Below are 26410 nucleotides of genomic sequence, written 5' to 3'. Positions count from 1 at the left end.
CTTAAAACAGGGTTTACTGTTCAGTGATGTGCCATTAGCCATGCAGGACATTTTCCACTTCTTTTCAACAAGCCTTGAAATGATTCTACGTTTTGATTTTACATTTTCCTCAGCCTTTACAGCAATGATTTAAAATGGAAAATTTTTTGCTTATTGAATACTTACTGATTTGAATGAGAGGCCATCTCTGGTAGCTGCCATAGTCTCCTCCACCTCTGTTGGGATGGAGCGCCAGGCCAGCTTGCCAGGCTGAGCAAGAAATGTGTTTGTGATGTGGCCAGTTCAGCCCTGGTTGCTGAGAGTGATCTGAGGGTTCTGTGTGTCCATCCTGGTGCTGCTGGAGCAGCCTCTGGCCCAGCCTTCGTGCAGCAGCGCTGGAGCAGCAGAGCTCTGGGCCTTCAGACTGAGCAGCTGCTCCAAACCCTGCCCAGGACCAGCTGCTCTTCATCATTCCTGGCACTGACTGAGCTGGGGCACACAGCACTGCCAGGTGGTGGCCTTGGCTCGGTGTCTCTGAGGTGGCCATGGGTTGGTCAGTGTCTGTCTCTCTGAGGCAGTGGCCTCAGGTCAGTGCGTGTCTCTGAGATGGCCTTGTATCTCTGTTTCTGAGGTGGGTTTAGGTCCGTGTCTCTGAAGTGGCCTCAGGTCAACGTTAGTCTCAGATGGTGGCCTCGGATCAGCATGGGTGTGAGGTGGGTTTAGGTCAGCGTGGGTCCCTGAGATGACCTCGGGTCATTGTGTGTCTCTGAGGTGGCCTTGTGTCTCTGTCTCTGAGGTGGGTTCAGGTCAGGGTCTCTGAGGTAGCCTCAGGTCAACATGGGTCATGAGGAGGTCTTGGATTGGTGTCAGTGCTGATCTCTGAGGAGGCCTCAGGTCAGTGTCTCTGAGCGGCGTTTAGGGTCAGTGTCTCTGAGGTGGCCCTGGGTCAATGTGGGTCTCTAAGGTGGGTTTGGGTCAGTGTCTGTGTGTCTGAGGTGGGTTTAGGACAGTGTTGGTCTCTGAGGAGGTGTAGGGTTGGTGTCAGTGTCTCTGAGGTGGCCTCAGGTCAATGTGGGTCTCTGAGGTGAGTTTGAGTCAGTATGGGTCTCTGAGGTGGCCATGGGTCAGTGTGGGTCTCTGAGGTGAGTTTGGGTCAGTGTCTGAGGTGGCCATGGGTCAGTGTGGGTGTCTGAAGTGGCTTTAGGCCAATGTTTCTGAGGTGGCCTCAGGTCAGTGTGGGTCTCTGAGGTGGCCCTGGGTCAGTGCAGATCTCTGAGGTGGCCTCAGGTCAGTGTCCCCAAGCTGTCTCACCCACCAGGTAGAAGCCCCACAGCCACCCAGGATGTTTTGCATCCCTGGAGCCCTCACCGTGCTCGTTCTCTTGCTGAGGCTGGGATGGTTCTGTTCTGTTCCCCTGGTTAATTATCACTGCTGTGCACTCACAGCCCTCAAGTGGATTTGTGTTTCAGTGATAGAATGAGGGCAGCAGCAGAAAGCTACAGAGACTTGTTTTTTCCTCTCTGGACTTAAAATAAACGACCACATGTTTGATAGGGAAGCTAGTTCTGTCTAGAATTTAAAATCACCTGACAAGAACCTGTAGAGCTTAATTTCATTTAAACTGTTAAATGGAAATCAGAACATGGGGAGAGTCTGTGGAAGAGGCATTAAATGAAACACTTACCAGCAGAGTACCTACAAATTTGGGAGCTAATAGATTGTTATCTGCCACAATTTAAAATCCTGAGACCAAATAAAATTCAAAATGTGGATTCTTACTCCTCTGTGCAGCATGAGCAGTCTTTGCTAAAGTGTTCTGTGCATAATTTAATGTTCATCCTTTTAACTTTGAAGGCGTATTGCCAAAGAATTACTCATACAGTTAAAGAAAAAAACTAAAAATCAGTGAATGTAACCCATAAATAAGCTACACAGAATTACTTCCCTTTCCAGATTTTTCAACAAATGATAAAGGACACACTCTTCAAAAATGCATTTACCAAAAAGAATCTTTTCAAATAATTTCTCATACATACAGCTCTGGCTTTTAATGACTGTTGCAGTAAGCTTGGGAAATTGCTCTCACTCTATTTTAAGAGCATTTTTACCCAAGTGTTCTTGCTGTAAATTCCATGGGTGCTGCGGTGCTGATCAGTGGCTCTTGGTGGTTTGGGTGGGAATGATGCTCTGCAGTTGACCAGCGAGCTCAGCCAGGTGAGAGCTGTCACCAGTGGTGTTTGCTGTAATTAGTGTGATTGGAGACTGCGTGTGACAGGCAAGATATCATAATTAAAGCATTCCTTGCACATGGTTGAAGCTGTTTGCTCAGTAAACTGTGTTTTTCTCAATGATAAAGGACTCATCACGGGACAGCCGGTTGTGCTTGGACTGAAAGTTGATTTGTGAACTTGTTTTTATCATTAAACAGAGATGAGGCATTCACAGCATTACAATGTCTTTATTTCTATTGTTTTACTGTGTCTCACATTCCGTTAGTTCTCTAAAAAGACACTTCCACTACTGATTGTGGTAGGTTTGGGGCTGAATTTTGTGCTACTATTCCTAAAGCCACTTGAAACATATCCAAAATTGAATTTCAGTGAACAATCCCCAAATGTCAGCCTTTTCTTTTAGGGGCTAAGCTGACCCCTGATGAAAATTTCAGTGTTTGTAGGTGCTGCAGGAGTGGATTATCCTTGGACTTGGAAAGTGTTTCCCAGTGTGAGGAGAGAAATCATGCTTGGAATCAGTCTGATATCTCAAACTCAAATAGAGGTTGGAAAAGAACTGACACTACAAGTACTATAAAAATAATGTCTGAATAATGAATATTATTGAATTCATTGAATTTAATTTAGGTGTAAGGGAGATCTTAAGCACATGAATAAAAATACTTATTTTATGGAGAGAAAAGCGGCAAAATAGAGGAAATGGTTTCTCTGTTTCTCCCCATTATGAACACTGAAAGAATTTAAGATTGGTGCAAAGAGACAGTAATTCAGAAACACAAAGCTTAAATAATTTCCAAAACCTTCACATTTCTCAAGTTTTCTTGTAATTTTTCCACAAGCACAAAATAGAAGCCTACAGAGGGAAGATATTAAACTACCTTGAAAAATACTAAGTGATGCTCCATATAGTGGAAAGTGAAATAAAACTGCAATATAGAAATTCTGTATTGGCTGGGATTGGATGTTGCTTTCAAAAGCTGCATAAAATGGAAGCCATTAGCTTCTAGTTGCATTTAAGCAGTGGAGTTATAAAACCAGAATGATATAAAATTGTAAATTACAATCAGGCAGGTGATGTTACACGTTAGAGGAAGATGGTTCAGTTTGAATACATTGTATGAGGAGATGTTTTTTAAGAAGTATTCATGGCACAGGTAATAAAGTATTGGCCTGCTGAGATAGGAAGGCTTTTTTGTCAGAGTACAGAGATTGCCCCTGGAAGCAAACCTTTTTTTTTCCCCTGAAATTTACCTTGAGGAGCTCGAAAGCACATTCATTCCTCTGAAATATTGCCACTTCTTCCTTCTTCACAGAAAATCATCATTCCTGCCATTTGTAGATATTTCTCAGTGCTTGCTATTATTTACTTGAGAAATCAAGGGAAATCAAAATTATACATAAATGGTCATTAATACTCAGATGACAAGCCTCTTTTTTTTTTTTCTCCTTACCCTTTGAAAGTTTTCTTAGAAGATGGAATTTGAAGCATTAGCTGCTCCCACCATAGTGGGGCTGTCCATGTCAATGATAAGAGCTGCTGCAGGACTGTTCAAATTGTCACTTCCTAGAGCCAAAGGCAGAGGCACTGCAGGGACAGCAGGGCTCCCAGCAGGCACACGTGGGTGGCACTTGGAGGGTGAAATGGTGTTGAAGCAGGATCTGCTTCCTCTGGTGCTGTCTAATTCTTCCAGGGGGGTTTTAGGACAGGGGCAGTTGGTGTTCAGAGAATTCTGTGTATTGCCATTGGTGACCCTTGGTCACCGTCACATCAAAAATAAGTAAATACCCATGGGTGTGTTGAAAAGAAAAATATGTACAATGGTTTATCAGCCAGATAAGAGAGCTGGGGCTGCGCAGCCTGGAGAGAAGGCTCTGGGCCCCTTCCAGTGCCTGAAGGAGCTCCAGGAGAGGTGGAGAGGAACCTTGGGCAGGAGCATGGAGTGACAGGACAAGGAGGAATGGGCTTAAACCGAAGGAGAGTGGGTTCAGATTTAGAAATCCAGCACCATTCCTTCCCTGTGATGGTGGCAGGCCCTGGCACAGGTGCCCAGAGCAGCTGGGGCTGCCCTGGATCCCTGGCAGTGCCCAAGGCCAGGCTGGACAGGGCTGGGAGCACCTGGGGCAGCGGGAGGTGTCCCTGCCCTGGCAGGGGTGACAAAGGGCTGATTTGTAAGGTCATTTCCAACCCATTCCATGTTCAGAGCTGCAGTGCAGGGACACTTTGCACTTGGCTCTGCTCCCCTACAGGCTGCTCAGCAAGATCAGGCTGAGGGGACAAAGAGCCATAAGGAGAGAGAAAATCAGATTGTCAGGTAGGAATAGTGGGGCAAGGGGACATGGGACTCCAAGTCGTATAAATGATAATTGTGTTCAGAGATTATTGTACTCACAACTCCAGTTATATTCTAGTTTTCCACTAGCTTTGATGCCAAGCAAACAGGATTAAATCCTTCTTTTAAAGTATCTTCACCAGGACTGGCAGTGAAATGTTCCCGTGTGACCAGAGTGAACTGGAAAATCTTTTTGCCAATGACTCCAGTAATATTACCCAAGATAATTAATGAGGTTGGGGTAAAAGAGGTATCTGATTCCTAATAAAAAAGTGCTCTAGTCCCATTTATTTTATTTTATGTTCATGTTTTATAAGTGCATTCTGAATATGTAGTCCATGATTCAAACACCACTCTGTTTTTAAGCTGTAAAATCGTACGCAAAGCCAATAAGTACAAAAATATGAATCTTAAAATTATATTCTGATATTTGTGTTACAAACTTGAGAACTGATAGACCTGTTAAACTGAAATATCAGCCTTTCAACAGCAAGCAGTAGTAATAAACTGAACTATTTCAGTAACTGTAAACATAATAAAAATCCTCATGATGAATCTCAGAAAAGTTCATTTGATGAAACTCATAACAAATACACTGAATCCAAGGGAATGAATAATTCTGCATTACTGATAAAACCTAGCGAACTTTTTTTTCCAAGTGGCAAGAAGTCATGTTCTGCTAAGGAAGTAACAGTAAAAAGTGAAGGTCCAGAAAAATATCAAGATTTCTGTAACTGGAGTTCACCTGAACTGATAAAAATGCTTCCAAATTGAAGGGATATTGAAGAGCCTTTTTAGACTGTGCACTTGTAATTGTGGCAATCTAAGAGTTGCTTAATTATTGGTGTATTTTGGTAACAGGGTCTGTTGATAAATGTGAATAATCAGGATTTGTAGGTCAATTTGATCAAGTAAACCATTTGGGGCTTATAGCTGTTTCTTCTGTATCAGATGGGGAGAGAGGACTCATTTTAAATAGGGTTAAAATTTCAATGTTGAGTTGTTTTAGTTACAACAGAAAAGAAACTCACTTGGTTTATATAACCTAATTAAAGTCAAGAAAATACTGTAATCCTTCCCTGAAAACACTGGGAGGAGAAGTTGGTGTTTGTGACTCCAAGAGGGAAGTTCTCATGTTTGAGACAGTGAGATGTGGAAAGGTGCAGCTGGGAAGGAGATGTGTTAGCACAGAGGTGCAAAGCAGCTCACACATCAAGGCACGGTGGTGAGAGCATGGTGGAGCTCAGCTGACACACTGAGTGTTGTTCTGTTGCCAGGGAGGGATGAATCTGCTATCTAATGTGTTGATTCTCCTTCTGAATCTATCCTGTTAACATTTGCCTTCATTTAAGCTGTAAAATCAAATTCTCACTTCCTAGAGCCAAAAGCTGGAGCCCATTAATAGTCTGAGTGAGATTAAACCCATAGTTTTATAATTGAATTAACTGAAAAAGGTAAATATTCTTATTTTTCTGTAGTGCACAAGAGGTATTTTCCCCCTACTGTAGTGTCTTATCTGCAACATAATTTGGAAGATCTGATTGCTTTGCTGCTTTTCCTGAAATGACAGATGATTTTGTGCAAGCTCTCAGTTTTCCTTCCCAATTCCCCAACCTGAGGATTGTCATACCAAGCTTTATTACCTTTGCAATGATTTTTTTCCTTGGGAGGTACTATTTTGAGCACAGATTTTCTGTAACAGTGGGAATTATTATCTGTGACTAATAACAATCTCTGTGGAGCTTGTTATACAACGAAGACTGATCATGTGCTTGAATATATTCATGTGATTGCTTGCAGCTACGAGTAGCTTAAATTTCTCTAAGTTGCTGCTTTATCAAAAATGATTTTTTTTCCCTACTGAAATGAGGTAAATTATTAAACTACTGCTATTTTAATTCAAGTTCAATAACACTTAGGTGAACTTGCATGCAACAATCTAGAAAAATGTATGAATTAACAGTGGTTACTCTGGTCCTCAAACTGTTCTAACAGAATTTAATTGTCATTTAAGTAGATCCTTCTGTAGCTCAGCCATGTTTCTAAAATAACATTTCTTCAGCAGTGCCCCATAGATGTACCCATAATAAGAAACCAGTAGAGAAGATTTTACTTGGAACCCATTTTTATCCTTGTTTATTTCTTTTTTAAACGGCTCTTGTTTGGTGTTAATGTTCTGACAATTAATTATCCTTCTGGGCACAGTGTGGAGCTCTCCAGCACATCCAGGGCTTTGCAGCAAGATCAGTGTCAGGATCTTTCTTCTGATGTGGCTGAATTTCATATTCTAATCCCCATTCAAGTATTTGTGTAGGAGAAAGCTTGAAGGCAAGGCAATCTGTAGTAATAAAGAGTGCAGGACTGGTGGCTGTGTAAACATGAAGTTTATGACCTTGTTTTCTGTGGGTTTTTGTAGGTAACAAGATGATCTTTAAGGTCCCTTCCAAGCCAGGCCATTCTGTGACTCTATTATGCCAAATTTGTGCAGTTGGTAGACACGTCTAGTTTGGATTTTCTTCTGTTTAGTCAACCCTGAGGATGTAAAATAAAAGTGAAAGGGAACAACAGGAGCTTGTTACTCAATAAAAGATTGCAGAGATTGCAAACCAAGTGTCAGCACTGAGAGCCACAAGGAATTTGTGTTGGGCAAGCCCCGAAATGAGGATGCTGGAGGCGCCCTCAGTGCTGGGGCCATGTTGGCTCTCTGCAGAAATTGCATATGGGATAGATTTGATTTATTTTGGAGGGCGTGGAGTAACAAAGAAAGGCTTGCTGAATGTTCTGTAACATCTCCTTGTGAGGCCACTTGCCTGGGCACTGTCACCTGTTGGGTACCTGATGCTGTCCTGGGAGAGGGGACATGAGGGGTTGGGAAGGAAGTGGAGGATGGGGACTGCAGGCAGAGCAGGGAAAGTCATCACAAAAGAAGAAATGCTTTCAAAAACTCTGTGAGGATCTGATTGCCATCTGAGTACTGTCACTTCATAATATAAACACAGCATGTTTGTTGGAATTTCTGCTCTGGAGCTTGAAGCAAGGTCAGAAAACAGTGTGATCTGAATTGTGCAAGTTAGACAATGACTTTTTAGAGTACTTTGACACAGAGCTATCAGAAACGGCAATTGAAGAAAAGAGGCCAGGAAAGAGGTTGTAACTGTATGTTCTTAACTGTAGGAAGTTGTCAGATTGTAGAGTGACTTCATTTCAATGAAACACTGTCCTGTCTGTCACTGCTGGGGAGTGGAAGGCAAAGGATGCCCTTCAAGCCTTGATGCTTTATTCCGAGCTAGGATGATGATGATGAATTCTACCTCGTGGTTTTCCACACCTCCAAACCTTTGAGCCAGCCGTGGGATACACATGGACCCAGCAGAGCTGTGCCAACACTGGGTTATGAGGCATCTGCTGTGAGTCACCCTTGCTCCAGCAAAGATGAAATCTGACATCAGCTCCTGCTCCTCAAAGTGACTTGAGAGATGTTGTTAGAGGCTTCTTTTCACAGGGTCAGCCACTGAAATAACTATGTCGGCAGTGCTGTTTTGGATGATTTTTTATTTTTTTTTAAATACTCCTTCAGTTGCCTTTATTGAAAAGTCACTGGGGAGTGACTGACACATACTCTTGTCAGGCAAAGATAAGTTTTAGTTGCCTTAATGCCAAACTGATGACTTCAGCCTGCTTGTCCTGGCCCCACTGGTTGAAATTTAGGAAATCTGTTCACTTTCACAAGAAAACAAAGTCTCTGTTGACTTGTAGTGCTACCAGGAGATGACGGCAGCAAAAACTTATTTTGTCTTTGTGGGACATCAGATGAGGGGGAAGGCCCAGGGGAATTTGTCTCCTTTTCCCAAAGCTTTGTTTTTGCAGAGATGCCTTGCAGAACTGTGCTGGTTGTGAATTGAGGAGGGAGATTGCTCTGACACTCTTATGACTGGAGTTTCATTTATTATGTGCTATTCTGATAAATTACTCATTGATGCCCTGAGAGTATTTTCTCTCATCTGTTTGTTCTTTTGTATTGTTCCAATTATTTATTTTAACTTCCTTTTGTCTTTAAATCCTCAAAATGACAACACACGTTTCATCCATATGCATTTTTAATTCTTTGTTCCACGGACTGATAAATAATCATATTGTCAAATCCTGCTTCTGTTAGTGTTTTTGAGCTGGTGGGAGTACTTTGGATAGCTCATTAAACTTAATATATAGGAAAATTTATTATAGATAAGGGGAACAATTACCAGAAACTACATTATGAAATGTTTGTCCAAGTTGAGTAGCTTAAATATTGATGAAGTCAAACAGAAGAATCAATGGCAGTTACTGAGCTGGGCTCTGGAGCAGCAGAGTACAACTTCATTTAGCATCACAGTCTCTCCCCCACATCCACATAAATCATGGAATTCATTCCAATTTATTGGTTTATGGTTGGGAAACTTCACCAAATTTTCAGAAAACTGGTGAGTTTATCAAGTCAATACTTCCATGAGAGGCCAATGACCCAGAACAGCATTCCTGATTTGTTCCACACCTGTGGGATCAGCTCTTCTTACCAAGCAGTGATTGCAGCTCATGTGGGTTTTCTTTTTTCCCTTCCTAATGTAGCCTGAAAACAGAAGTCAATTTTTGTATTTGGTAAATGGATCCTACAGCTCTGAAACGTTTGGTAAATCAATATGCTTGTATTTGGTTCTCTCTGCAGTTGTTTTGTGTTATTTTCATCATGCTTTGCAGAGGTGAAGTGCAATTCTGAAAGGGAGGAATTCCCTTCCCATCTCCCCAGCCCTGCAAATGCCTTAACTGGGAGCTCAGATGAGGGCTTGTCATCTGCTACCTGCCACTTCTGGATTTTTAGTTTATTTTCATTTTTACTCAGTAATACCTGACAATAAGTTATTAATTTGAAATAAAACCTGCATTTGGCATAACAGATATTTCAGTGTGTTCAGGAGTTACAGTTCTGAGGCTACAGGCTCTGAATGCTTGGGTAGTTCTGAGACGTGCTGAGTCTTTAGGTGTAATGACATCGTTTAAACTTTTTTTGTGCTTGCATGCCTGAGAATGAAAAGACAAAAGATAATTTCATACAAATATACTTGAAAGCAGTTTCCAAGTTCCAGTATGCAGCTGGGGACTCAGGTCCCATCCCTGTGCCTGGTGTGTGGAGGGATGAGAACTGGAAAAGCAGAGAAGACTGGAAATGCATTTCTGCATCCTGTTCCCAGCACCACCCACCCCCCGAAAGGAAAAAATATAACACTGTTTCCATGGAAAAATCAACATGATAGAGGACTGCTGGATAGCCAATACCATTTTTTAAAATCCAATTGGTTGCAGCTGTACTGAGAGGGAACAAATGTTTTGCTGCCTTTGCTGCCAAATAATAGATTATATTTGGAAGCATAAGACTAATGAAAAAATACAGTTCAGAAACAGAGTGATTGCCAAGCTTCAGGCACAAGAAAGGAAACTGTTAGCTTGCTTTGTCAAGCAAACCTCAGAAATTTAGGGTGTTTTTTTTAGATGCAGTGTAAAGTTTATATATATTGTTGTTTACTGAGGATCCAGTTTTTCACCATGGCAGTGATGCCAAGCTTCCTGCTCTCTGCTGGCTGTACTTTATCTGCCCACCAGCAGCAGCAGCCATCTGCTTGGGGAATCATCAGGCTGGGCTGGAGGAGGGCAGCAGGGTGGGAGCAGGGACTGGGAGAGGGGATTGTGCTGTGGAGGGGTGGCAGGGAGGTGTCCCTGCTTCCCTGGCGGTGCCCCATGCTCCCCTGGCTCAGTCACCTGTGTCCCTGCAGGGTGACTCTGTTTGGCATGTGGAGCACACCTGGATTAAGATCTATCAGCTCTTACACCTGTGGTGACTTTACAGGTGACCAAATCATTCGGATATGTAGGATCTGGAGTTTCATTATTTGAAGTGATTAGATATGAGAACCAAAAAAGAGAGTTATTCTCTCAAGCTCCTCATAATCAGACATGGAAGTGAAGTGAGTGCCATTAAATCTTGTTAGGGCAAACCAACAGGTTATTTACTTTTCATTCGTTTTCTCATTGTCATGATGGAAGCATTGATTTGTGTCTTTTAGAGATCCATAACTGGAGCTCCAGTGGCACAAGTGGATGGCAGCACTCCTGCAGTGCTTGGGCTAAACTCAATCAATAATGCCATCTGACACAGAGCACAGGAGAAATATCTTTACAACACCAAGCAATGCAATCCGATCCACGCTCGGGTATTGAGCTACTCATCAAATATCTGTACAACAAGCAGGGATTGATTTTCCACTCCCTGCCCACCTGATGGGAATGTGTCTGCATCGCTGAGCAGCATTCATGCAAACTTCTGTCTGCTGAGCTGCTGCTCAGATTTTACTAAAACATGCTGTAGTTCATGGTTTTTAATTTTTTTTACAGCTTGCTGGTGATGAATGATTTAGGAATTTAAGCCTTCACCTTTAGAAATCACCATCTGTTACTGATGTCTGCTTTAGCAGCTTAACTCAGTATGATTCAAATTGCAGTTACCTCTGACCTGAGAACTGTGTGTTCCTACACCAGCAGTATCCTTAAAAAGCATAATGTTTTATTTCCTATTGGGAATGTGTTCAGGCATTGTTGGAATGGGAAATTAACTTAAGAGGTCTGGAGTGCCTGGGAGTTGGAGGTCAAAGATTCAGCTTTCTGTTGGTTCCAAACAAAGATGGGATCAGCATCTGTGGTCAAGCTGCAGCCTGTTTGGCAGCAGGTTTTAGGGGTTTAATAAAAAAAACACACACTTCCCTCCATCATAAAGAAACATGTTTTATACCAGATGTTGTTAAGTATCCTGAAACACTTGTTTATATAAATAAAATATATGTTCATGGGGAAATGTGCTGCTTTCACACTTTGAAAAACTAGTGTACACCTGGATTCTAAAGCTTATATTGCTCCTAATACATATGGAATTACTGCAAGCTGTATAAAACAACTGTAAATTGTGTAAAATAGATACATTCCAAACAGCAGAATGATAAACAGAATTCCAAGACTTTTTTGGTCTTGTTTTAAAGTTGGACACCCTTGGGTATGTACTAGTTTTTTAATTTTGGACACAGTTCTTCCTAAATTAAAATTCAGATGCTGTAAGTTTGCCTGTTGCAAATACTTGATTCAATTTGTCAACTATTAGTAGTAAATTTTGGAACCAATTTAGTTCTACTTAGTGAGTCTTCACATGAATTTGAATTAGTTTAGTGATATTTGAATTTTTCCAAAGATATCCTTGGCCCTGCTAGTAGAAGGCCTTCAGGCACAAATAGTCCTGAATGTGCAGGTGTTGAGCTGATAGAACAAAACTCCTGTAGAAGTGCAGGTGTGCACAGCAGGTTTATCAAGTGAGCTTGGTGTACAACATTGTAAACTGTGTTTTTGTGGCAGTTCAGAGGGAATTGCTGCCGTGGCTCTCTGGCTGCCCTCTCTCTGTGACTGTCCTGTGCCCTGCTGGTGCCAGGGATGGCTGTGCCATGCTGGTGCCAGGGATGTGCTGTGTCTCTGCCCTGTTGATTTCTTCTCACAAATGTCACCAGTTCATGGCTCACTCTGCAAGTGACCCTGTGGTGCTGGCTGTGCCAGGCTGCAGGAGCTGGATGAACCACAGAGTTCACAGAATCACTGGGTTGGAAGAGATCTTCAAGATCATCAAATCCAACCCAGACCGAATACCTGACTTAAATCCTGACTTGTTTTAAGCCAGGCTTGTTTTAGACACATCCAGATCAGCATCTGTGCTCAAGCTGAAGCCCGTTTGGCAGCATGTTTTAGGGGGTTTCATCCAGGCTTTGTTAAACATACCCAGGGATGGTGACTCCACCACCTCCCTGGGCAGCCATTCCAGAACTTTATCACTCTTTTCATGAAAAACTTTTTCCTGATATCCAGCCTGTGTTTCCCTTAGTGCAGCTTGAGACTGTGTGCTCTGGTTCTCTCACTGCTGCCTGGATAAAGGTGGCTGTGCTCAGATGAGGTTGGGCTCTCTCAGGAGGTTTAGAAGGTGTGCTGCAGCCTCCTTGGGCTGTGCCTGCTGCAGCAGGGCCAAGATGGGCCACGGAGGGCTGAGGTGGGACATGCAGGGCAGCTGCAGGTGCTGCTGTGGGTGCAGCAGCAGTGCCATGGCTGTGGTGCCCAGGCTGTCACCCTGGTGCTGCTGTGGGTGCAGCAGCAGTGCCATGGCTGTGGTGCCCAGGCTGTCACCCTGGTGCTGCTGTGGGTGCAGCAGCAGTGCCATGGCTGTGGTGCCCACGCTGTCACCCTGGTGCTGCTGTGGGTGCAGCAGCAGTGCCATGGCTGTGGTGCCCAGGCTGTCACCCTGGTGCTGCTGTGGGTGCAGCAGCAGTGCCATGGCTGTGGTGCCCACGCTGTCACCCTGGTGCTGCTGTGGGTGCAGCAGCAGTGCCATGGCTGTGGTGCCCAGGCTGTTTCTCCACGTGCAGGGAGCTCAGGCTGTGCAGCTGACTCACAGGCTGACGTTGGTGTGCTGGCACACAAACAGTTTGTGAGATGCTGCCAGCTCTGCCTTGCTGTGCTGCGTTTCTTTGCCCAGAGCTGTTGAGTTCTTTTCCAGCGCTGGCAGGTTTGGTGGAGCTGTAACCTGTGCATCCCACAGCACTCCTTAAACCTGTGAGGTGGGCAAGGTTTGAGGTGCTACCTAGGCAAAAGCTACTCTGAAACCTCATGGAAGATTTGTTCTTTTCATTTTAGGCTGGTGTTATGATAGACAGAGAGGGAAGCAATGTCTTGTGGAAGGTCTTCCCAGCACCATTATCTGCCAGGCTATATTTTATTTTAGCTGGGGATTTGCTGTAGGCAGCTGCCTCAGACCTGGGGTGTTGGGTGATAAAGCAGCTCCCTATTGTTGCTTGGTGAGGGGACATCAGTTGTCACTGGGTCTGACCTTAGCTGCCCTGCATAGTTTAGGGGCTGATGGGTGGAACGGGACCCCAAAATAAAACACTCACTGTGGTCACTTGGGCTGCAATTTGGCCTCTGGTTTCTGCTGGTGTTCCTGCAGGTGTTCCTGGCCAAAATCTGCTCTCAGCTCTGTTGTGCTGCTTTTACCACCACTATCCCTGGCATGCCAGTCCTGAGGCTACCATCCCTTGGAGGTGCATGAGAAATGGTGAAAATATTCATACTGAAAACATCATGGGCATCACAATTTTTTTTATATACTTTCCCTTCTATAAGGATCTTAAAAAGTCAATTTTCCTGCTCACACAGAGTGTTGTTTTTCTGAGCTTGCTTTCAGTTGAAAGGGACATTCTGTGGCAATTTCACTTCCATTTTTGTGTCTGCTCTCTGCAGTGACTTTATTGACCACATAAAAAATGATGCTTTTTTTTATTTTTGTTCAGTAGTTCCTTCAAGAGACTCTTTTGAAGCTTGGTTTGATTTGGAGAGGGAAAGGACTCAAGATAAAAAACTTCCAGATATATAAGCATATGTTCTCACTTGCAGTAACATTCCTCTAGAATTTCTCCTGATTTGGTAAAGATCTGGAGTATTTTTGTATTACCTGGATTTAATAGATACTTTTAATTAATTTATTAAGCAGCTCTCATAGTTTAAACTGAGAACTTGCTCCCCTGACAGAGTATAATGAAATGAGGCACTCTTAATGTTTTGGGGTGAGTTGGAAATTCACCTTAGTTCAATGATTTGAACCCACAGGTGAAATGTGGGCATTTTTTCACCATTAGTTCATGTCCTTCTTTTTTTCAAACTCTCCAATTAGGCTTGTAAAAAATTCCAGAATTTTTGTACAGAAAAAAACCCAACTATTCAGGCATTGAAAAGGGTTATGGCAACTGGAAGCATCACCTTTTTTTAAAAACAGTGTTTTATCCCCTTCCCACATGCTCCAGTCCAGCTGCTCAAAGGTCTTTAACCAAATGTATAATGGAAACAAATTGCCAAAGCATGGGACATGCCATAAAACAGATTTTTTTGCCTGGGGGCTGTGGGAGATGAGTGTGGAATGTCCAGAGAACAAATGCCTGTGTGGCTGAGCAGAGAGCTCTGCTCTGAGCAGATCTGCTTCCAAAGAGTTCTGCTCACAAAAATACAAATGGTCATTTCCCCCCTGACAAGAAGAAATGTGTGTTTTAATAACTGCTTTAAGAAATCTTCCTCTTTGTCTGTGGAATGTTTGGCTCTGCAGGTGTGGTGCCGGTGTCTGGTGGAGATGGCTGCAGGTGCAGAGCAGCAGAGAAATCTGTGGTGCTGCCTTTTGCAGCAGCCAGGAGTGGCTGCCAGCCCGCCCTGAGCCAGGCAGGAGCTGGGGCAATGTGGGCAATATGGAACAGAAGTTGATTTAATGGCAGCAGGACTTTCAGGAGCTTTATTGACTCCATTCCACTGCTGTGCTGAGTTAATCCATGCAGCTTCCAGCTGATCTGCAGCTATGAATGCTTTTGTCTGCAAAATGCTTTCCAGACAGATTCCTAAGGCTGCCAATAAACAGAACCACAGGTGAAAAGTGGGACTGCTGAAGGGAAAGAGTGGGTGCAAAGGTGATTATTGGAGGTTGGAACCCCAGAGAAAAGATTAAACAAAAAGCTAAATCAGTTTAAAAGCAGGTATAGACAGCAGTGGGAGAAGATAACCAATTCCAATTTCCAAAAGGATGCCAATTGTCTTACAGATACCTACAGAGAGGACTTGGCCAAGCAGAGTTCTGGGAGCAGAAAAGTCCATGGTTTACAGGAGTAGCTTGTTATCCAAGTTGTATATTGGGCATTCTTGACCTTATATAAGGCTGAAAATTATCTTCATGCATTAATTATGAAATAAATCTTGCTTCAGTGTTAGAAGTAGTGCCTCAGTACTGTCACCATCTCTAGGCAGAGACCCCTACAATGGTGCAGATTAAAATGAGAATAGGATAGAAGCTTACTGTGCCCAAAGCAGGGTCCTGCATAAACCTTTTAGCAGCAGGGATCTGTGCTGTTTGTGTTGGTGATGTCACCTCTGCGATTTTTTACCAGTTCCACCATTTTGGAGAAATATTCCTGTGATAAATGGGAACTCCTCCCTCCCCCCCTCCCTGATCCCATCCAGCAGTTATTAGTGAACCAGGTACCTTCTTTACAGTATGAGATTCCCAGAAAATATCAACTATTCCTGACCTATTCCTGACCCACAGGTTCATATTAATATTTCAGAAAACATTCAGAATTAACAGCATGATTATAAGGAGTATAAGGATCTGACAGGAAAAATTTGTTTATTGTGTAGAAAAACTGCATGTAGAAAAATGTTTTTTGTGGCCTTGTTTCTTAATAGACATATAAAAACTTTCTATTTCACTGTTTTGGTTGCTTTGAGCAACATGACTAAACTAGAATTTTGGATATCCCAACTGTAGCTTTCACAATATTTGGAGGGATGGGGTGAAAAATGTGCAAGTCAAACCTGTCTGCCTTGGGTAACAGGGAGCAAATAGATATTCCAGAGTAATTGATAAATTGGGCAGTTCATTTGGATTGGTGACAAATGACAGTGGAGTAGGAGTCACTGCCATAAATCCAGAGGGACACTACAAAATACTGTCCTTTAGTGTGAACACTTTATCAATTTCTCTGTATTTAGATAAAAGGCTGAATAAAACCAATCTATATTTGTAACCTTGGATTAGAAGCATAAAGATAGTGCTGTTGTCACCATTTGCTCCTGGTAATGCCCACACAGCCAGAATCAGAGCTTTGAGATGTGTCTGGTCAGCTCTTTCCAGCTAGAAAGCTCTTGAGAATATTTGAGATGGAGTACAGCAAATGTTCCTGTCTGTGTTCTGCTGCTTCTCCTGCATCCTGTCAGGACAGGTCCTTGCTCCGGGTCTGGTTTCAGTCAACTTGTTGATTTTAGCAGCAGGCTGCACAGGGGCTGCTGTGGTCACAGGGAATTTCCCTGGTCCCTGCTGAGGTTTGTGTTTCACCCAAGGCACAGTCCCCTCCTGAGCTGCAGGTTTCCAGCTCCATCTTGGGCCTTTCTTCTCCCAGCAGAAGAAAGCAGAAATGACAGAGCTCCTGGCATCTCCTTGTAAGAGCCTGAGACAGAGATGGAGGACTCCAGGGGCTCTTCAAAATGCAGTTTATTGTATCCAGAGCTTGGGGGACAGAGCTGTGCCCACAGCTGGCAGCTCCAGCTGCAGGGCAGGCCTGAAGACCCTTTAGCTTTGGTTACAATGCATTATAGACTTTTCTTTATTGAGCATCTTCATACAGTAGAACCAATCCATACCTTAACTATTATCTATAGCCCATCATAATTACTGTAATTACCATATTCATGTCACTGTTCTCCAATCACTACAAGTCAGTACATTACAGTTTAAGCTAGAAGTTTCTTTTCAGTTTTCTTGCAGTGGAAAATTCTGAGACTTTTTTTCTACTAGCAACATTGGCAATCTTCTTTGCCTGTGGAATCTTTTTGCTTGGTAGAAACATCATCTTGTTTGGGGTGGGTTTATCCTTTGCTCTAAGCTACAAAACCCCTTCTAACTAACACAGCCTTTGCCTCCTTGGTTATCCAGTAAGACTGGCTCAGCAATTCTTTTCTTCTGTATCAAAACTTGCTTTCATTTCTATTCCTTCTTCAGATTCTCGATTCAAAAATCTTCCTGCCAAGCACACACATCTGTGACTTTCTTGTCAAACTTTCATCCTTCCCACCCATTTGTTTTCCTGGAGCAGCTGTAGCCCTGGAGGCTGCCCCTGTGTCCTTCTCTTGCAATGGAATGCAGACACTCAGAACAAAATGTCCTGGGTTGGTCCGCTCTGACAGGAGCCCATCTGCTCTTCAGGGACAAGAAGTGGATAAATATCTAATGAATGGCAGTGGTCAGATATTGGAGGTGAATCTTAATTGAAAGGGATCTGAAACTAACCAGGCATTGCACAAACAGCAATTTAAGAGGAATAATTTTCTGTTCTAAGGGAAAAGGCTCTGTCTGCAGGGAGAGCCTGGCCTCACTGCATGATGGGTTTGCACCAGAATGGAGAGAAGAGAGGAATTCCTCAGGGTGTGCTTTGGCAGGATTATGAAATTAATATCAAAATGTACTGGGTGGGAATACTTTCCTCTGTTACAAATGGTTTGAGCCATTCTTAGGGTTTTTTGCCAACTTAATACATAATCCTTTAACTGTAATATCCTTGGCAAAGAACATGCTTCAGTTTCTGTCTTGTTAGAAGATGCTGCTCTGTTCAAAGCTGATTTATTTCAGTTTGGTGTGACACCAGTTTGGATGTGGCACTTGGGGTCACAGCTCAGGGGTGATTGTGGTGATGCTGGAATATGGTTGGAGCAGATGATCTTTAGGAAGGAAGGAATCTTGTTGATTCCATGGTTTGTAATATGTGATAGGGATGCATAATGACTTTATGATTGTGTGTAGCAATGCACTAAATGACAGAATTCTACATTGATACAAACTGTGGGTTTATTAGCTGTTTTATTATTCACAGATGTATCAGTTTTTTAGTGCTGTCTTTCTTAATCCATAAGTATTGTGGTATTTTAAATGAGTTACACCCTGGGGCTGCAGTTACAGGGGGAGAGGAGGGCTCTGAGTTATTGTGGCTGGAGCTGCACCTCAGCAGTGCTGGATCCTCACAGGTCACTCCCAAAGAGAAAAGATCTCTGAAAAAGCAAATGGACACCACACAAACAGGCTAGGACAAACCAGGATTAAACCAGGACATTTCTTTAACTCCCCAAAGAATGATGAAGAATGTTTTCACTATACCAAGTGGGAAAGGAGATGCTGCAGTTTTAGAAACTGGAGTGTCTGTGTGCTGATGTCAACACAGCAAAAGGTCTCCAGACACAACAATGAAAAATCACACTGGCACTGTTGCCTCTTTCTGCATCAGCATCTTGGCTCATCATTCAGAGATTTAGAGCAGAGAATAATAGTTTTCTCCTTCAAGTTAAGGTAAAGAGCAAATTCTTAACACAAATGTTTTGTATAAAATTGATTTCATTCTGGTAAATCTGAGAGTAAACAAATCCTATCTCTAGTGCAATGCCTGTAAATTATTTATTTGAAAGCATTTACACAATCAGAAAAAACCAGGGCTGAAGGAGGAGGTCATCTAATCCACTGAACTCTCTCTTAAATCTTTATCTCTGCTTAAAAATCTGAATGCAGTACCAGAAACCATTTCATTAGAGTGGCATGATGCTGTTCTTCACTAACTTGAAGTGAAGAATTGCCTACTTCCAATTGATTTCCCTGGCAGCAGGGCCAAGTCACCAACTTAGTCCTGGTCTGTGGGCATTGAAGTGGGGTTCTCCTTTTTCTCCTTTCACCTTGCTGGGAGTTTTTGTTACATTTGGAAGTTTTTTAACATTAACTTCACTCTGAAGACCTGCAAGACTTTTGTATCTGCTGGTGTTTGACCATTTTGAGTGATCTGTGTTGGTGATTTTGTGTAGCTGTGCTCAACTCAAGCTGGTTTCCATTTTGAATTAATTATTTTAACAATTCTTTTCCATCTGGGCAGTCCAGTGCAAAGCCACCCTTTTGGAAAATGATGCAACTTGGGTGCTCACCTGTAAATTATAACCACTCCTCCGGAGGTGTGTTAGGAGTGAAGATGGAAGCAATTTTAGCTGAACCAAGGGAAGATGGAAGAGGTTGTGGAAGGTGTGAGTGTGCTCAGGGTGGTTGCTGTGAGGGAAGAATGCATTGTAAATAGGTTAATGTGAGCTGCACCTACTCCATCACCCAGCAAAAGCAGGGGGATCATGGTAGAAAGCTGCTCAGTGTTTATAAAGCCCCAACCAATGTTTTTTTGTCTTTAAGACTGGTGCAAGTTGAAAACTTGCTGAGCGAAAATAATTAGAAATAAAGGCAATGGAGCTGGCAAGAGCGTTGCCGCTGGAATCAATAATTAAAGGATAATCTGTCTTTCTTTGTGGTACACAAAGCAATAATCTGTTGTTCAGATTGATTAAATGCCTCGACTCTGCTTCGATTATTAATCAATCTCCAAAGCAGCTGATTGTGAGTACAATACAAAGCACGGGGGGTTATGGGGAGTGGTGATGGTGGCAGGAGCTTGGGGGAGGCTTTTCTCCATCCTGGGAGCAAAGTGGAGCTGAGCTGAGGTGGAGGCTTTGTGAGGGTGGGTTTTTGTTGATTTGCATGGGAGGGATTTGACTGCAGAATTCTGAAACTGGGTCCAAAGGTGGAGTTGACACAGGCCAGGGTGATTTTGATCTCTGATCCACAGATGGAGGAAGTGCCAGTGACCTGACAGAGCAGGAATGTAAAATATGAGAACAAAGCTTGGCTAGAAAATCCTGACCAGTTACCTTTTGGAAACATGCTGTTGTCTGGTGAATTCTTTTTGCTAATAATTTATTTAATTTCTTTCTTACACTAAAGCTTTTTTGAGTTGTGGGTTAGCCTAGGCTTTCAGCTTTTGAGCTTTTTAAGTCATGAAAAAAAAACCCTCCTTCCTGTGTGTTTTGCACATTATTGCCAAAGTGCTTTGTTGATTTTATTGTGGATTAGGTATTGTTTCAAAAGGCAGTGCAAAGAGTGAAAATTGAACTTGTCTAAATGCTCTTTACTGTCTGAAATGGGGAATTTGGGTTTGCCTTTTTCTTTTTTGACTTCTGTTAGGAGATTCAGATATACCTATTCGACTGAAATTTATCAATCACCCTTTATGAAATGCAAAATCACTTCAGGCCCTGAGCAGTAACCTTTAATTTCTCTCTCCTTAGAGTCCAGAGTTGGACTAAAGGACTTCCAGAGGTCCCTCTCAACTTCTCTTGCTCACCTTGGTCATCCCAGCCCTGCAGGACTCAGAGGAATTAAATCAGTTTATTCTCCCTGATGAGCACAGCTCCACTGTCAGTACCCTGTCTCTGAGGATTTGCACACATGCCACAAATGCACATTTGTTTTGTTCCATGGTTGTGGTTGTGGTTTGCAAACTCTCATTGGGTATTCAGAAGAATCTTCACCTTTTGAACAGGACTGGCCTGCATCATTAATGATGGATTATGCTGACAGTATAAATTTAATTGCAGTTTCTACCTTGATTTTTTTCCAGTTGTGTTTGAGGTTTAGGTTTTGTGCTTTTTGTTTGTTTGTTGGTTTTGTTTTTTTTAATGGCAGGATGAAATAATGAAGCTGATGATAAAACTGCCTATAAAAATTCTGGCAAATTTATTACAGAAAACATAGCTTGATTTCTTATTTTTCTATCCATCTGGTCATTAGGCCTTTCCAACTGTCAGTGTCTAATATAATCTCCTTTAATAGCAGCATATAATTAGCTTTATGCTGATCAGAGGCATTTGGGATGGTGTGGTAACATTTAAATCCGAATATCAAAATCCCAAAGAAGATAACTCAAACAGACATATGTCCAAGCCAGCATTTATGACTTCCAGTCCTAAAGCCTATAACTGGTGATTTAGGCATGTGAGCTTTGAGCTGTGCTATGGAAATTTATCAATTAGGAATCCTCAGGAGTTCTGGCAGCCGAGTACAGATGTCTCTCCAAATGGCAATGTGCTAATATGTCACTTTTCCCCCTTATACTGTCCTGTTCCTGCTTCAGATATTTAACTTCTTACTTGGCTAACTTCTTGTTTTAAAAAGGTAGTGAAAGTCTTGCCATTGTTCTGTTGGGAACAAACTGTTTCCATTTTTCAGTCTCATCCAGAGCTCTGTGTGTACAACCTACCCACATGTACTGTACAGAAATGTTCCTTAGTGTCTGTTACAGGAGTGCAATTCCCCAGCAGGTCTTTTGGGAGGTGAAATTGTGTTACTGCACCTATCTGATAAATGTTTTGCCAGTATTATGATGTGGTTGCCATTGTTAGGCAGGCCAAAAGGTGTTGATGTTACTGAAAGTGGGACTTCATCCTGAACGTTCTGTTTCTGTCAGTTCTGTCAGAGAACACCTGATTGGAACAGCTGTTTCCAGAGGTGGTTTTGCATATGGAGCTGCAAAGTCAGGTATTTGATTATAAATCCCTTTGAACAGCTGTTTCCAGAGGTGGTTTTGCATATGGAGCTGCACAAATCAGGTATTTGATCACAAATCCCAAAGTATGGGGCAGGATTTCAAGCACTACAGAAATATATTTTGACTAGATCTGGCAAACTCTTTAGTTCCTTGGAACATATTGGAACATCAAGCTCTGTATTCTGCTCTGAATAAACCAAGCAGGGCTTCAAAAAAGGAAATACACCTTGACAAGTGAAAATTACATCTCCTGCATTATGGTTCTTTAAAGCTGGAATTGTCTTTGAGTTTAGGCTTTCATTTCTTCAATAAAAGATCACAGTTCCCTTTTTGTTCTCTGGCACTGTAACCCAGTTGAGGATTCTGTCAACACCCCTTTCAAAATATGCAGAAACCTGTTAAAATTTGTAGGAGAAAAAAATCTCTACAAGTTACCTTTTGCTCATAACTTGAAGTGCACAGCCAGAGCTTCCTCCAAGAAGTGTTTCAGTGCTAGAAAAGGAAAAGCAGATCTGTTTCCATATGTTGCCTGTTGAAAGTAACTAGTGGTGAACTCCAGGGTTTATGTTTGATTTGCTCAGGGGTTGTTTTGGTTGCCCCCACTCTGCTCTGACCAGAATATGGGGCACGTCTGAGCTCTGACAGGTTCCAGAGGGTCCCTGCAGCTCCTGGTGCCTGGATTGGAGCACGTTGAGTTCTCCCCAGAGAGATCTGCCAGGATTCATTGCAGGGTCTGTTCTTACCTCCCTCCTTTAATTTCCTGCCTCATTTAACCAGTGTTTGCTGTGGCAGAGCTGCTCTGCACATCAGTGCTTCCCCTTATGTTGTTAATAAATAGTGGCTCCTGCTCCACTGGGGTTTTGGCAGGTGCTGGTGAACATCATCTCTGCAGACACCAACTGAAGACACCTCCCAGATGTTGCAGTGAGGAACCAGAACCTGGCAGTGATGTGTGGGAAGCAGCCAGTCATTCACATGATGCCTCTCCTCCTTCCCAACAGATGGAGTTTAGGATTAAACTCTCTCTCAATTCTTCAAATTAATGTTTTCTGGCTTTTCTCAGGAACTTATCTCCAATCCAACTTCCTTGTACCTCAAACCACTTTTGGACAAAGTGTAATTTTGGTGTGTGGGGTGGGGAAAAGGAAATGCTACAGTCTAAAGTAAATTGAAAAAATAATACACCAACATAGAAGAGCAGGTAAAAATGTTTTATGTAGAGCTGAACTCTTTAAAAATAGTATTCAATATTTTGAACTATTTTAATACATGTACCAATTTCTATAGACAAAGCCATTGAAATACTGAGACCCTAAAAGGACTTGCTTTCAAGCTGATTTTAACTGAGTTAACTCCTAATAGAATTTGGTTTTCTTTTTAAAGTTCTCAACTCTGAAACAAAAATTTTAAAATATGCCTGATGTTATATCTTAGAAGCCTTGAAAATATCCCCAGAGTTCGACAGAGCTTTTCAATGTGAACATAATTATTGATAACTGGGGGCATGTGCCCTACAATACCATAAAGGGAAGCTATAAATAGGATAACTCATGAAAAAAGTCCATTCTTATTCAGCAGAACAGAAAAGTTTCAGTAGTGTACAGAGAGTAGGAAAAATTCTTGTCACAGAACCATCTTCAGTGCTAGTTGGGAATGTGATTTATTTTAGCCTAGTTCCATTAACAGTTCTTTAAGAAACAAAAAAACCCCAAAAACCTGAATAATGTTTCAAAACCCCATTCCAGCCTCTTTCCTGCTGTTCTTGGCATTATCTCTGATACATTCAAAGTAGTTTTAGCCAACTATTAATTGAATCTTGGGGGAGGATCAGCAGAATTTTCACTCCTCAGCAAAACCAAGTGGCTCTAACTTGAGGCTACCTTAGATCACTGTAAGAACATCAGCCATGGGAATTTCACCCTGAAGAATTAGACCTCTGAACCTTTTTCTCGTGGCTGTCCCATGTTTATGCATTTTGCAGTGAAAGGCACTTGGAGGAATGTGTGATGTGGGGCAGGAGCAGGGCTGAAAGGATTTAACCTCAGTATCAGTGGAAGTGAGAAGATGCATCACTTAGAGAAGGTAGTGGTTGAAATCACTGTGATTATGGTTGATAAAAGTGGAAGAAAGTGGATGTAAACATGAGTGAGCTCCAGTAGATTATTGATTTCTCTTGAGTGGTTTGACAGATAAAATGGTAAAGCAAAATGTTCAACTCCAAATGCGTCACTTGAAGAAAATAGGGCAATGTGGCAGGGAAGGGAGGAGATGATGAATGTTACTTTGTTAGAGAGGAGAAAATGCAATTGTTCTGCATGAGGTGTTCATCACTTTCCTCTTTCTGTTCTACAGCATTTGATAAACGTCCATTTAGCTGTAGCAGGCAAAAATGTGTTTAAAGTCTGGGTTCATGGGTCATCTTTCAAAGCATTACATCTTAATTGTATTAACTTTGTCTGGTTCTGTACAACATTTAATGTCCCAGCAGTTGTCAGGAGAAAGCAGTGAGGAGTTGGAATGAGGAGGGTGGGATGCACCTGCATTCCCATCAAGGCTAAATGCCCTGAGGGCAACATTCCCATCAGAGAAATTGCACTGGAGATACTGGTCCTGGAGGAGGAACACACCTTTCCAAACACATCTCTGCAGAAGGGCAGTGGACCTGCCCTGAGAGGGTTTCTGTGGTGTTACACAGGTGGGAGTGCTGGTGTTGGGTAGGAAGGGAGGACAGCAGAGATGCTTTATGGCAGGCAGATACACACTTTTCAGGCGGAAAAAGAAAGGGAGCAAGCAAAACTGCTGCACGCGGGTTTTTTGACTTTAAAAAATGCAATCTTGATTATTTATAAAGAACTCACCTTAAAAATCTTGGTGAAAAAAATGAGAAAGTGCAAATGAGAAGTGGAGGAAGACTTTAGCTGGGAGATGCCAACCTCTTTAACAGCCCCTTCACCCAGCCCTACAAATGCTCAGTCAGTCTGAATCTCTTTTGTAGTCTCTGGCTTTTTGCTCTAACACACATTTCTATGCACAGCCCCATCCAGCCAAGTTTTTCCTAATTTCTGAGTTAAATTTCCAGAGCAGATTCCATGTGCTTGTGGAAGGTGACAGAGACAGCAGTTCTGTTTTCAAGGCAGGTTTTGTGAGAGATCTCTGCTATTTATTGCACCTATTCCCGGTGGAAGATTGCAATTACTATCGCACTTCCAGCAACTCTTTATCTGAACCCTGGCAGCTCTTAATTATGTGTGAAAGGAGTTACTTGCAGAGGAATTTCTCAGAGCAAATTACCTGTGAGGAGCATTCCAGCCTAGAACAGCAGCAGGGCCATTTGTCTTGTGCTCCTCATTGGTTATTTTTGCTCAGGAGCTGGGAGGCTCTGCCTGACTTTTGATACCAGAATTTGCACTGGGAAGGAATTTCTGCTGCTGCTTTCCCAATGTTTCTGTCCCTCTTTTCCTTCTTTTTCCTCCCTCTTTTCTGCTAGTCAGATTTGGTTCTGTGTTTCTTCCTTTAAATGAGCCTCTTGCAGTCTCCTGCTGAGGGTACTGCTCAGGGAAACACAAAGAAAGAAGTAACAGGCTCTCAAATTTCTGATCAAATTTAATGCTAAATCTTGTTATTCAGCTGCATAACTTCATTACCTTTCAGTTATAAATGTTTTATTTTCTGTTTAACTATTCATTAGCAGAAATGTCTGTACTCAGAGAAATGCACCACCATGGCAGTCGTGTTGGAGTTGATTTCCAAATTAATTTCAAGCCAGCAGAAGCTGGCATTTAAAAAAATGCCATATTCCAAATCACACTAAATCCAAGATTTTGAATGATGCCAGCTTCCAGACCATGTTAATGAGTAAAGAGAACTGAGCCAGGACAGATGCACAGATTCCTGTCCAGAGTAGGTGTAGGATGCTGGCAGCTCTGACATTTAATTCAGAAGAAATCTGTTGTCACACAAAAGCAAGGAAATTCCAGTGTTCTCAAAATATCTAGTTGGGCTGTTGTGGAAAGACTTTAATGCATGATCCATCTTAGGAAATTTCTGTTTCTGTGGGGAAGTTGGGCTTTATTGCATTCGTTTTTCCAGAGAAACTGTTTTCCCTAAAAACTTCCAGGGAGTTCTCAAGGTTTTACCACAATTAAATTGCATTTATGATGGGTTATTATTTCCTGCCTCATCATAGAGGTTATTCAATTATGGATGGTCACTCTGTTTTAATAATTCTTTCTGAATTCATATTTCAGCATGAAACTTAAGATCGCTTGAACTAAACCTCATTTATTAAAGGTAATCTTAACAGCACAAGCTATGTTAAATTATAAAATGCAAAGAGTTCCAGGAAAGAGCTGATCACTGGGGACTGTAGTAGTAACTTGATTTTCTAGATTGACTGCCATTGATGTCTTCACCACTCCCTAATCAATGTGCTGCAGGAAGCAGCTACATGTGTGACTGTGCTTTATCTTTATTTTCCTTTTCTGCTATTAAACCATCAATAGAATTGTCAATAAAGGAGCTGGCCACTTGTTGGGAAGCTCCCATCTATGGTGCAGTGTCACGATAGGACACAAAAGAACAAGCTCACACCACTGTTCTCAAGGTGTTGGAAAAAGGGAAGTTTATTTTCTGATTCCAACATTTATAGGTTTCCAAAAGTGGCAGTGCCACCTCTCCAATGACACTGGTCAAACCAACAGTCTATCAACTCTCTCTTCTTCTATAAAGGAATGCAAAACAATGAGTTATTTACAGAAAGTGTGTGAGAAAGCTCACTGTAAGAATGTCAACATCAGATGGCTTAGAAAACCTTAAAAAACCAGGGTGA

General features: G+C 42.2%; 1 long non-coding RNA gene across 1 annotated transcript in view; it reads left to right on the top strand.

The window, feature by feature from the left end:
- Positions 1-2099: 2099 nt before the first annotated feature.
- LOC134425938 (uncharacterized) overlaps positions 2100-26410 on the top strand; it is a 66800-nt gene continuing 42489 nt past the window's right edge. Inside the window, exon 1 of the long non-coding RNA XR_010029810.1 lies at positions 2100-2193. This is a non-coding gene — a long non-coding RNA (uncharacterized LOC134425938). The remainder of the gene's footprint in view (positions 2194-26410) is intronic.

The sequence above is a fragment of the Melospiza melodia genome, chromosome 16 (genome assembly GCF_035770615.1).
Source record: "Melospiza melodia melodia isolate bMelMel2 chromosome 16, bMelMel2.pri, whole genome shotgun sequence".
NCBI classification, from domain to species: Eukaryota; Metazoa; Chordata; class Aves; order Passeriformes; family Passerellidae; genus Melospiza; species Melospiza melodia.
The sequence above is the reverse complement of the archived record's forward strand: the minus strand, read 5'-3'. Positions and strand labels throughout refer to the sequence as shown.